This window comes from Eumetopias jubatus, unplaced genomic scaffold, assembly GCF_037043125.1.
Source record: "Eumetopias jubatus isolate StellerSeaLion01/CBP00866 unplaced genomic scaffold, mEumJub1_p1.0 scaffold_1, whole genome shotgun sequence".
NCBI classification, from domain to species: domain Eukaryota; kingdom Metazoa; phylum Chordata; class Mammalia; order Carnivora; family Otariidae; genus Eumetopias; species Eumetopias jubatus.
This window is the reverse complement of record NW_028274807.1, coordinates 57,302,977-57,313,179: the sequence shown is the minus strand read 5'-3', so window position 1 is coordinate 57,313,179 and position 10,203 is coordinate 57,302,977. Positions and strand designations below refer to the sequence as shown.

The 10,203-nt window shown below is 41.4% G+C and overlaps 1 long non-coding RNA gene across 1 annotated transcript in view; it reads left to right on the top strand.

Moving 5' to 3' along the window:
• The first annotated feature begins 9,729 nt into the window (after positions 1–9,729).
• LOC114214698 (uncharacterized) overlaps positions 9,730–10,203 on the top strand; it is a 32,449-nt gene continuing 31,975 nt past the window's right edge. Inside the window, exon 1 of the long non-coding RNA XR_003610474.2 lies at positions 9,730–10,021. This is a non-coding gene — a long non-coding RNA (uncharacterized LOC114214698). The remainder of the gene's footprint in view (positions 10,022–10,203) is intronic.

Genomic DNA, 10,203 nt, shown 5'->3' with positions numbered 1-10,203 from the left:
TTCTCAAACTTCCGGTTGAAAATAATCACCTGGGGCAAAAATACAGTTTCTTGGGCCTTCTGAGTCAGTTAAACATTATTTAAAATTTAATAAAAGAAGGTTCACATAATCCTTGGCATATATGTTCAATAGGGCTGAGGAAAGCACCATATAGTTTGTTTATTTATTTTATTTTTAAATTTGTTTATTTTAAAATTTTTTTTTTATTTTGATTTATTTCTTTTATTTCTAGGAGGTTTCTCATCTGATTTTTGTCAACAGTTAAGTTTAGGGACCACTGGAGGAGGAGATGTTCTCCTGGGTCACTTTCAACTTTAACACAGTACACTTCAGACAATCCTGATGACTTTTCTCAGAGGTCTTCATTGATAAATGACATCAACTGTCTGCTTTAACCTCTGGCCCCGAAGTGCTCTTGCCTGTGAGATTCCATAGCAGATATCCATATTCTTCAGTACTGACTCATGCACTAACTCGCAGAATTTCTTCAATGCCCCAAACTTTTCCTTAAATCTTTAATTTTATTTAGTGCTTTGAAATTTTTCATCATGCCACCTGAGACCATGGTAGACTCCTCCAGAGGAGGGCAACGTTTTATATATTTCTGTTTATTCTTCATTTTTGTTCACACAGTGTTTTGCTCTCAGATGAATGAGGTTTTGTTCCTAATTTGATTTTTCCTTTAAATATGAGTATTTTGCGGCATGGGTAAAGAATATATCATTTCATTGCATATACCAAGAAGCATACGATTTAGGAACCCCAGTTTTATCCTCACTGGTGCAGCTGTTGGGTGCTCATATAAGCCCCTAATCTTTTATAAAAACTTAATCGGACAGCTGCCTTGATAATCTGCAGTTTCAATAACAACCTCTGTTGAGGAAAATAATATCCCATTGTAGTAAGTCTCATAGATGAATGATGTATCTCTGCAAAGAAATGCCGAATGGACAGGAGTCCCCTAAACTGGGAATCGAGCTAAATGTTGAAAAAAAAAAATCACCTTTAAAAATTTCTGCCGTGAGATGGAATTATAGTTTTTGGATTTAGCAACTGCTGGTATCTTTGTTATATGAGTGGTTTAATTAGACTGTTTCAGTGTAGTGGAAGAGTTCTTTAAAGGACTTTTAACAAAGATACTATTGTTAAAGAAAAGCAGCTCTTTCATTGGAGCCATTAAAATTATAGGGAGAAAAATGAAAAATCACCCCTGGCAGCGTATTTTTGGGTTCAGCTGTGACTTCTCCAGCTTAATCACCAGAAAACTCTGCAAGGCACTCCTTGTTTACACAGCAGTTTGATCTGGATTCTTGTAAAATTAACATAGGTTGACAAATTAAATTGAACACCACCACCCTCCAGGACATAAAATGTAAAGGAGATTAAAACAAACCTGGGGAATGTTCCTGTAATCACTCGGTGTAGAGTCAGATCCAGTAAAACAGAAATCTTGCTTGTGAATATAATTGGGTGCAGAGTATCAACCCATAGTTGATATTAATTACTTTATATATGCACCTACATCATTTTTCATACACCACTAAAATAGATGTCTTTGTTTCCCCACTGATTTTTCTTTTTTCCAGAATTTACTAGAGACATCTACTTGGTTCTCAAGTTAAGCAGGTCAGTGGTTTTGCACTATCACAGTTTAAAATCTCTCTCAAGAATTCATGAAATAAGCATCTAACATTGTCGGTGGTTAATTACATTAGAAAATTTAGTCTCTTTGAACTTATCCTCAAAAGGGATTTTTCTTGTAAATGAAAAAGACTCACAGGTAATCTGAAACTTATGTCTCAATAGAATTTGACAGGAAATACTCCTCAGCCTTGTCCAAGTTTATTTAGAAGTACAAATAAAAAGACTCCAAAATTTTAAATGAGAAACTCATGTTTGAATCCTGACTTTGAAAGAAAAGGAAATAGATATTATGTTAATGTAATTACTCTTAACACCAACATTCTGTTTTGTCAACTGCTCAATGTAACCAGGGAAGTGAGGTGAGCATAAAGAGACACATGGCTGCTCAGTTAGGGCCCCACAAAGTCACCAAGCGAAGTGGGCTTTTGTTATTCTTGCCTACCCTGTCTTCCTATTGCAGGGAATCCTGATAAAGAGACCTAAGCCCGGAGGGCCCGCTGTTTCCTCCCCTGGTTCCCTGGCAGTTCAGGCCACCAGCTGCATCTGCCAGAGACTTCAAGCTTGGCTGAAGAATGCAGATGTGCGGGAGGCCTTCCCAGATGATGGCCAGTGCCCCTGAGGGAGGGGGGCGTCCAGCTGTGGCCAGTGGATCCATAGCGGGTGGGTGTGACAGCCTCTGGACTGTTCTGTGATGCCATCTTGGCTCTGTCTTACCGGCCTCGTCTCCTCCTGTGTTGCTCTCCAGACTTCCTACCCATTCTGTCAACTATGTGACAGCCTTCCAATAAATTCCTTTCCTCCTTAAAGCAGAGTTAGCGTCTGTCTGTGGAACCAAGAACCCTGACTACGAGGTTAATTCCAGCAATTTAGGACCAGAAATTCCAGTGTATCCGTGTGCCCACAGGTTAGTGAGCTTATGTCATTAATGTTATTTAGATAAACTCTTCCTCATTCCAAATAAGATTTGAAATTACACAGAAAGACATAAACCAACAAGATAAAAAAATAATAGAAATAGGAGGAAGGAAAAATAAAGGTGTTGGTATGAGCCAGGTTGCTCATGCACTACTTTATCATGAGAAATGGAACTTGTAGGCAATTGAGAGCCCTCAGTTCACCTGGGTCCTCACACTTTCTTCTCTGCCGGAGACCCTTTCTGGGAAAGCCAAAACAGAGGCTTCCATGGGGAGGGCGAGGAATATGGAGCCTAAGCAAAGGAAATGGGGCTGTCTTCGGGGCGGGTGACAAACCACAGTTCTGGAGCTCCTCTGTCCTGGCCTTGCTGTGGCCGATGAGTTCCTGCTTTGGCCTCTGCAGTGTCTTTTAAGTCTCTTCTTTTAAAATGGAAATATATTTGGAAGAGGTAATATATTGTCATTTACTTTAGCCAAGTGTTTCCCAAACTTCAGTCATTCATGTCCTCTCTTTACAATCTTGCCATATTCAAATACTATTTCTTTTTTTCTTTTTCTTTTTTTAAGATTTTATTTATTTGACAGAGAGACAGAGAGTACAGATAGGCAGAGTGGCAGGCAGAGGGAGAGGGAGAAGCAGGCTCTCTGTGGAGCAGGGAGCCCGACGTGGGGCTCGATCCCAGGACCCTGAGATCATGACCTGGGCCGAAGGCAGCCGCTAAACCAGCTGAGCCACCCAGGTGCCCCTATTTCTTTTTTTTCTAAGTACCTCCAAAACTTTTGTTCTAAACAATATACGTGAATGTGCAAGCTTGTTCTGCTATATATTTTTTAATACTCATGGCAATAAATCCATAGAATTAAAGTGATTATACATCATCTTGCATTCTACAGAAAGTTTATTAAGTGAACTAGGATTCCGTCCTTGTTTAAAAAAGTCGTGCATGGAAGTTAAAATTTTGCAATCCTTACTTTACCTACCAAAAATGTCTATATTTTACTCTAACCTTGCATTTATAGTTGGGCTAGGTGCAGAATTTTGGGTTGAAATCATGTCCTCTCAGATCTTTGAAGGCATTTCCCCAACACCTTCGAGCACCATCCGGCGATGTTGTGAGAGGTCAGAAGCTGGTGTAATTCACAGTCTTGTATGTTCCTTTTTTTCCTCTCTGAAAGTTCTTTTATTCCTTTAATCTTTGGCATTCTAAAATATGACAGGTTGCTTAGTTGTTTTGGGTTTTTGTTTGCTTGTTTCACTGGGGGTTTTTTGTTTGTTTTTAAATTCATTTTGCTCTGCATGAGCTCTTTTAACCTAAGCATTGTGACGTCTGAGCACTAAGATTCTGCTTTTGGCTATTTTTTTCCCCTTCAATTTTCTGTGCTGTTTCTGGGACACCTATTAGTTAGATATGGGACTTCCTGGATTGGGTCTCAGTGTTTTGAGCCTGAATCAGTCAGAGTTTGATCAGGAAAACAAAAGTCTTTCTGTGTGTTTTCAGTAGGAAATGTTTTAACATAAGGAACAAACATTGCAAAGGCCGGAAGAGGGCAAGTTTCTTGAACTGTTACTGACTAGCTCAGTGTGCAATCCCAGCAGTGATGTTCACCTTGCAGCTGCTTTAGACCTCGTAGGCATCTTCCACCTGTGTGTCTGATGACCACTGCTCTGGGGAACAACGCCTCTACTATCCCGCCTTCCAAATTACAGATACCCCCTGCAGGCTCTAACCTGAAACCCTGGGGGGAGGACAGTCTGGGAGATGCAGGTCCTGCTTCTTTGTGATGCAGAGAGGTCCTCAGCAGGGGCAGCAGACATGCCAAAGTGACAGACAATCCAGCACAGTGACCCTGGCTCTGTGCAAATCCTAAATGCACTACATACTAGCTGTGACCTAGGGGAAAGTTCTTAATTGCTTACGGCCTTCTTCATCTCTCCCATTGTAAAGAGAGGGAATGATATTACTAGCTACCTCACAGATTTTCTGGGAGGACTGATCGAAATAATGCATGGAAAAGGTATAAATCAGTGCCTGGCACATATTCAAGTGTTCTTAGTATATGTTGGCTATCTAATTTTTGTTATTACTATTTAATTACCTTTTACCTTACATTTCCACCAATGTCATTTTGCTCTAAGTTTTGAAAAAAACTTCAACATGGTTTTCCCCAGACTATCCATTTTTTTATAACAGTAATAATTTTAATCACTAAGGAAAATGTATTTAGATTGTTCTTTTTTTTTGGTAATGTCTTCTCTGAGTTTATTTTTTTTAAACATGCTTTTTTTTAAAAAAGATTTTATTTATTTATTTGACAGAGAGAGACACAGCGAGAGAGGGAACACAAGCAGGGGGAGTGGGAGAGGGAGAAGCAGGCTTCCCGCGGATCAGGGAGCCCGATGCGGGGCTCGATCCCAGCACCCTGGGATTATGACCTGAGCCGAAGGCAGACGCTTAACGACTGAGCCACCCAGGAGCCCCTAAAACACGTTTTTATTTTCTTTAAAGATTTTATTTATTTACTTGAGATAGAGAGAAAGCAGGGGGTGAGGGAGGGAGAGAGTGAAGCAGGCTCCCTGCCGAGCAGGGAGCCCCATGCGGGACTCAATGCCAGGACCCCGGGATCATGACCTGAGCCGAAGGCAGATGCTAAACTGACTGAGCCACCCAGGCGCCCCAAAACATGCTTTTTTTTTGATAAGGTCTTGGGAAGATGAAGAAGTAAAACCTTGGGTCTGTCTAGTTTGTCATTTTGCACAGAAGCTGGCCGCATTGGATCAAGAGGCTCGGTGGCGGTGGTTATTCTGCAAGCGGTGTGCCGAGAGCGTCACTTTCATACTCTCACCCAATTCGGCTCGATCCTAAAACACAGGTGGTAGTATTGTCCTCGTTGCTAAAGATGAGATAACTGAGGCTTACAGAGGTCAAATGACTCACCCAGGTCACACAGCTTGTAACTGGTAGACATAGATGTAATCACGGATCTATTGGTGACAGAGTTCAAGCTCTGAACCCCGGCAGCGAGATGGAGCTCATCCTATGAGATTGCGGCCCAGTAGCCTTGTGCATGCGCATGCCTCTGTGTGGCTTCCATCCGCCCTTGGCAAAATTTGCAGGTATAAAACAAGCCTTACCTAGATATATGTGTAGTATGGGAAATTTTTAATGCCCTCTTCTATTATTGTCTAACAGCAAGTCCTAGCAGTGAATTTGCTAAGTCAGAAATTACCCACTGTGAGACATTTTTATGTGGTTTGACAGCTGCCCTTAAGAAAGGAGGTTGCAGCATTTCGCATTTGTATCATCTCTGTGTGTGAAAGCACCTGTTTCCCACCTGCTCACCGATGCCTGGTGTTACCCAAATTTTGCCAATCTCATAAAAAGGAGATGTTATCTCACCATTCAAATTTGCCTTTATTTCATTTTTAGTGTGGCTAAACAGCTCTTTAAGTGATTATAGGTCAATTATCTTTCTTTTGAGAACTGTCAGTTCATTTTCTGCTCAGCTTTCTACTGGGATATTGCCTCTAGTTGGGATGGATTTGCAAGTTCTCTTCAGGGATAGCAAAATTTGCCTGTTATTTATGTTGCAAATATACTTTCCTGTTCACCATATCTATTGTTACCTTTCCATATGGTGTTTGTAAAAGGAGTTTTAAGTATTTATGTAGTCAAATCTATCCTAATTAACTCTTACATATATTCTTTCTTTCAGTGGGTGAAAGAATGAAACCAACATGTGAGTTGATCCATTAGGAGTGTGACTTACAATCTGAGTTTCTAAAAAGTATCAGACAGCTCCACGACATGTTGGCCCAACTTCGGGAAGCAGGTGCACTGTTTAAGATGGTGAAAATTTTCACTGACACACTAAAGATTTACTTAAGCCAACTTAAGAAAACTGAGAAGGATTTCCAGCTACTAAGCTTACCCTTCCAGCTTACCTCCTGCTTCAGCTGAGCGGTGCTAAAGTTGGACTTGGAGTTCGGATGGTGATGGAGGCTGTTGGGATGGGTGTGGGTGGGTCATCCCTACCCTTTAACCTTGAGCTTCCAAACTGGTACCAGCTGCTGACATCAGAAGACTTCTCTGCTATTTCTCCAGTGTTTTGTTCTTTGTTTCTGTTTAAGGTTGCTCCCAGGGTAAATAAAATTCAAGTCATAACTGACTAGAGATCAGATGTATAACAAGACAGTTCACCAGGCAAAGGTCCCCGGGGTTTGGGAGAGCATGTGAGGTCTGGGCTGCAGAGAACGATTCTAAATTAAAGCTCCAAGTTCAAGGAATGTGAATGAGGCACTGGCTCTATTTCAGGGTGAGGTTTTAATTCTTCCTGTTCCTGCCTTTTCAATTAGAAGGATCTCTCTGAACCCTCCTGCTACCTTCCTTCTCCAGGGGATCAAATCCTCCTTAGTCATGGCCACCACAACTATCTTAACTCTTGTATTTTCTCCTTCTTAGGATAGTTAGGCAAATTTCGAAAAGGCAGCAGCTTGCCCTTTAAAGTCTGAATTCTTGAAAAGGAAGGGTGCAAATTCTAATTTCCCTTTCTTTAAAATAGCACTTGGACCTCAGCTTCTCTGGAGGTCTTCTTGAGCATCCATCTAGAACTTTTCTGTGCTGTGTTCCGTTGTCACTGCCCTTATAGTCTCACACGATGATGCGTTGGCTCCTTGTTGCTTCATCTACTCTACAAGATGTTGGTCTTCCTCTGGGCAAAACCGTGAGCTACTCATTTCTGTATCTTGAGCACTTAGCAGAGTGTCAAGCATATATTAGGCACTCTATAAATGTCTTTTTATTGTATCTGTGTTGGAACAATAGAAAATATTTGATTCCAACATGCTGTTATGACCTTGGCTTGGGGCAAGTGGGAATCAATAACTTCCGATATAAGCTGATATGAAAAATAGCAGTATCCCAGTGGGAATTATGTCAGATAGTCATTCAAAGAGGAAAAATCGTGACCCTCAGATAATCCCTTTAGGAGAACAGCCAAAGACTGAGCATAACTAGACATGGTCAGAGAGTCTGTCTGCAGAATAGGAGAAAAAAATATGTCTGGAGACTGGGCTAAGCACACAGTGTAACCAAATAATGCTTCAGCCATTGCATCCGTTGATCAGTTTACTCAAATTTCATTGGTTAATCTTACTTAAGAAATCATGTAAAATAAGATAGTTATGAGATGTAAATTTGGCATGCCACGAGTTACTTGAAGACATATGAAGTTCAATATAATTAACTGACCCTGAGATTCATGTAGACATCTCAGAAGAATGTTTTACATGCCAAAGCTTCTTGTAGTGTGCCTTTTCTAAAAATGATCAAAATGCGTTGCAGCAATTTTAGAGAAGGGCTATGCTAGCAATAGAAGTCTTTTAAGCCCATGTTTTGGACAAACATTTGCTAATTAATTCCAGAAATTAAACAAGTACCTAGATTTTGTGTAAGCTACATCCAGGAATAGTTTAAAGATTTTTCTTTCTGCAAAACTGATCTGATGTCTTTCTCATATTAAAATTCTTTCCATGCATTGCACACACACACACAACTTGCAAATTATTTTAGGTTTACTGCAATTACATCAAAACACTTGGTGCCGGGGCGCCTGGGTGGCTCAGATGGTTAAGCGTCTGCCTTCAGCTCAGGTCATGATCCCAGGGTCCTGGGATCGAGCCCCACATCGGGTTCCTGGCTCAGCGGGGAAACTGCTTCTCCCTCTGTCTCTCCCCTGCTCATTCTCTTTCTCTCTCTCTCTCTCTGTCTCAAATGAATAAATAAAATCTTAAAAAAAAAAACACTTGGTGCCCCCAAATGCCTGAAGATTTATAGCATGAAAATCTCATCTCCTCTGTTGAAAATGCTGCCTCTTTGCCTTTCAGACTAGTGGGCAGTAAAAATATGGGATTATTAGGAAGAGTCTCTTCATTTTCTGGAAAGTCTCTATTGGATAAGCCCCTCCTTGCCTTCACTGTCTGGCAGAGTGATGGGCACAGATAGAATACTTATGGACTCTGACTCCCTTCACTGTGTGCTGAGTGAGGAATAAGGGTAGATGTATGAATGGCCAAATGGCTTTTGGAAAGTAGGAAAACAGGGCTTTATATTGCTCCTGAAACACTTTTTCTCCTACTAGAAGACTGACAGGGCTGGAGAATCCAGTCCAATATTGGGAATTCAGTTCAGTTCAAGAAGTGACAGTGTGTTCACGGACTCTATAGAAGGAGCTGTGACAGGACTAACTGGTGCTTGGTCACTTGGTTATCAGCATTAGAGAATGTATGAGATTGTACCATGGGAGTACACTGAGGTCTGTTTTTGAGCTACATTTGACATTGATAATGTTTCTTGGAATCATGGGCCATTTTGGTTCTCTGCCCTCATTAAGGGTTGGTATACTGTTGAATCATAAGCTTATTTTCTTCCTAACCTGCCTTAACTGTACGTATTTGGTGGGCAACCCAATGGTGAATTTTGGTGGTTGGTTGCTTGCTTTGTGGCTTCTGAAAAGTGAGCCTAGCCAGTATGATTTGGACTGACTGTGGACAGTATCAACTATGCATTACTGTGTTACCCATCCCTTTCCCCAAGAGACTACCTGAGAAGAAGCCAATTAGATATTGGAAATAGAGTTAAAACGGAGAAGTATGAAAACTCAGTGACATACAAATGGAGAAATGTGAAAAGTCACTTGAGGAACCTGCCAGGAAATCAGTCTATTCTTATGGAATTCATGATGTTCCCCATCACTCCAAAAATTACCAGAGATCCCTGGGTGATAGTAACTAATATTGTCTTTCCCTCTCTCATCTTTAAAAAGGGACCAAAAAAAAAAAAAAAATGGATAGCAAAGTGATGCAACCTGTGAATGCTGCCAAGACATGAGACCATTGTTGCTTCATTTCTTTCAATGCTTTTCTTGTGGGGCCAGAAGTTCCTAGCCATGACTTGTGAATATGGTTCTGCAGGGCCTCAGAGCTCCCTGGGCATGGGTCCGAAGTGATAAGTAGACCCGCGTGGGCCGTGATGATACACACTTTCTTACTAGCACTTCCAGTCCTGCCTTGGGTGCTTGGTGGGATTAGCAGTTTCCTTTGAATGGCACTGCCCTGGGCTGCTTTCTCATTGTCACAGTGAGCAAGCATTATACTTTCCTTTTTTGTGGGAGAAGTAGAGCAGAGAGGAGTGAAATAACCCCAGAGGTGAAAAATAAAAATTATCCACGTTGGAATGGAACATCATAATTCTGTCAGTCATCCTGATGACCATTCATTTCTGCAGAATATAAAAGGGAAACCAGAGTCTCTCCCAAGAAAACTGTCTTTTGAATTCAAGCCCTCAGGGAAGATCTTTGATGCATCGTTCTTCTTCCTTGTTGTGCCTTCTCTTCATTACAAATAGCCTTTCATGAAGCTTACAAGAAGGGACATGAGCACCAGCACCCAGTGAGCAACCACCTAGGTGAGTAACCCTGGTCAGGGTAGCTGGGAGGCAGCTCAGGGAGGGGCAGGAGGACACGAATGGTCTCAGGATCCAAAGCAAACTTGCAGCTCTTCCAGAGCCCTTGACCATTGTTTTGTGAACTTAAGAGGAGGTGCAGATCTGTCCCTCACTCTTCCGCCTTTTGCTTATAATGTCACCAA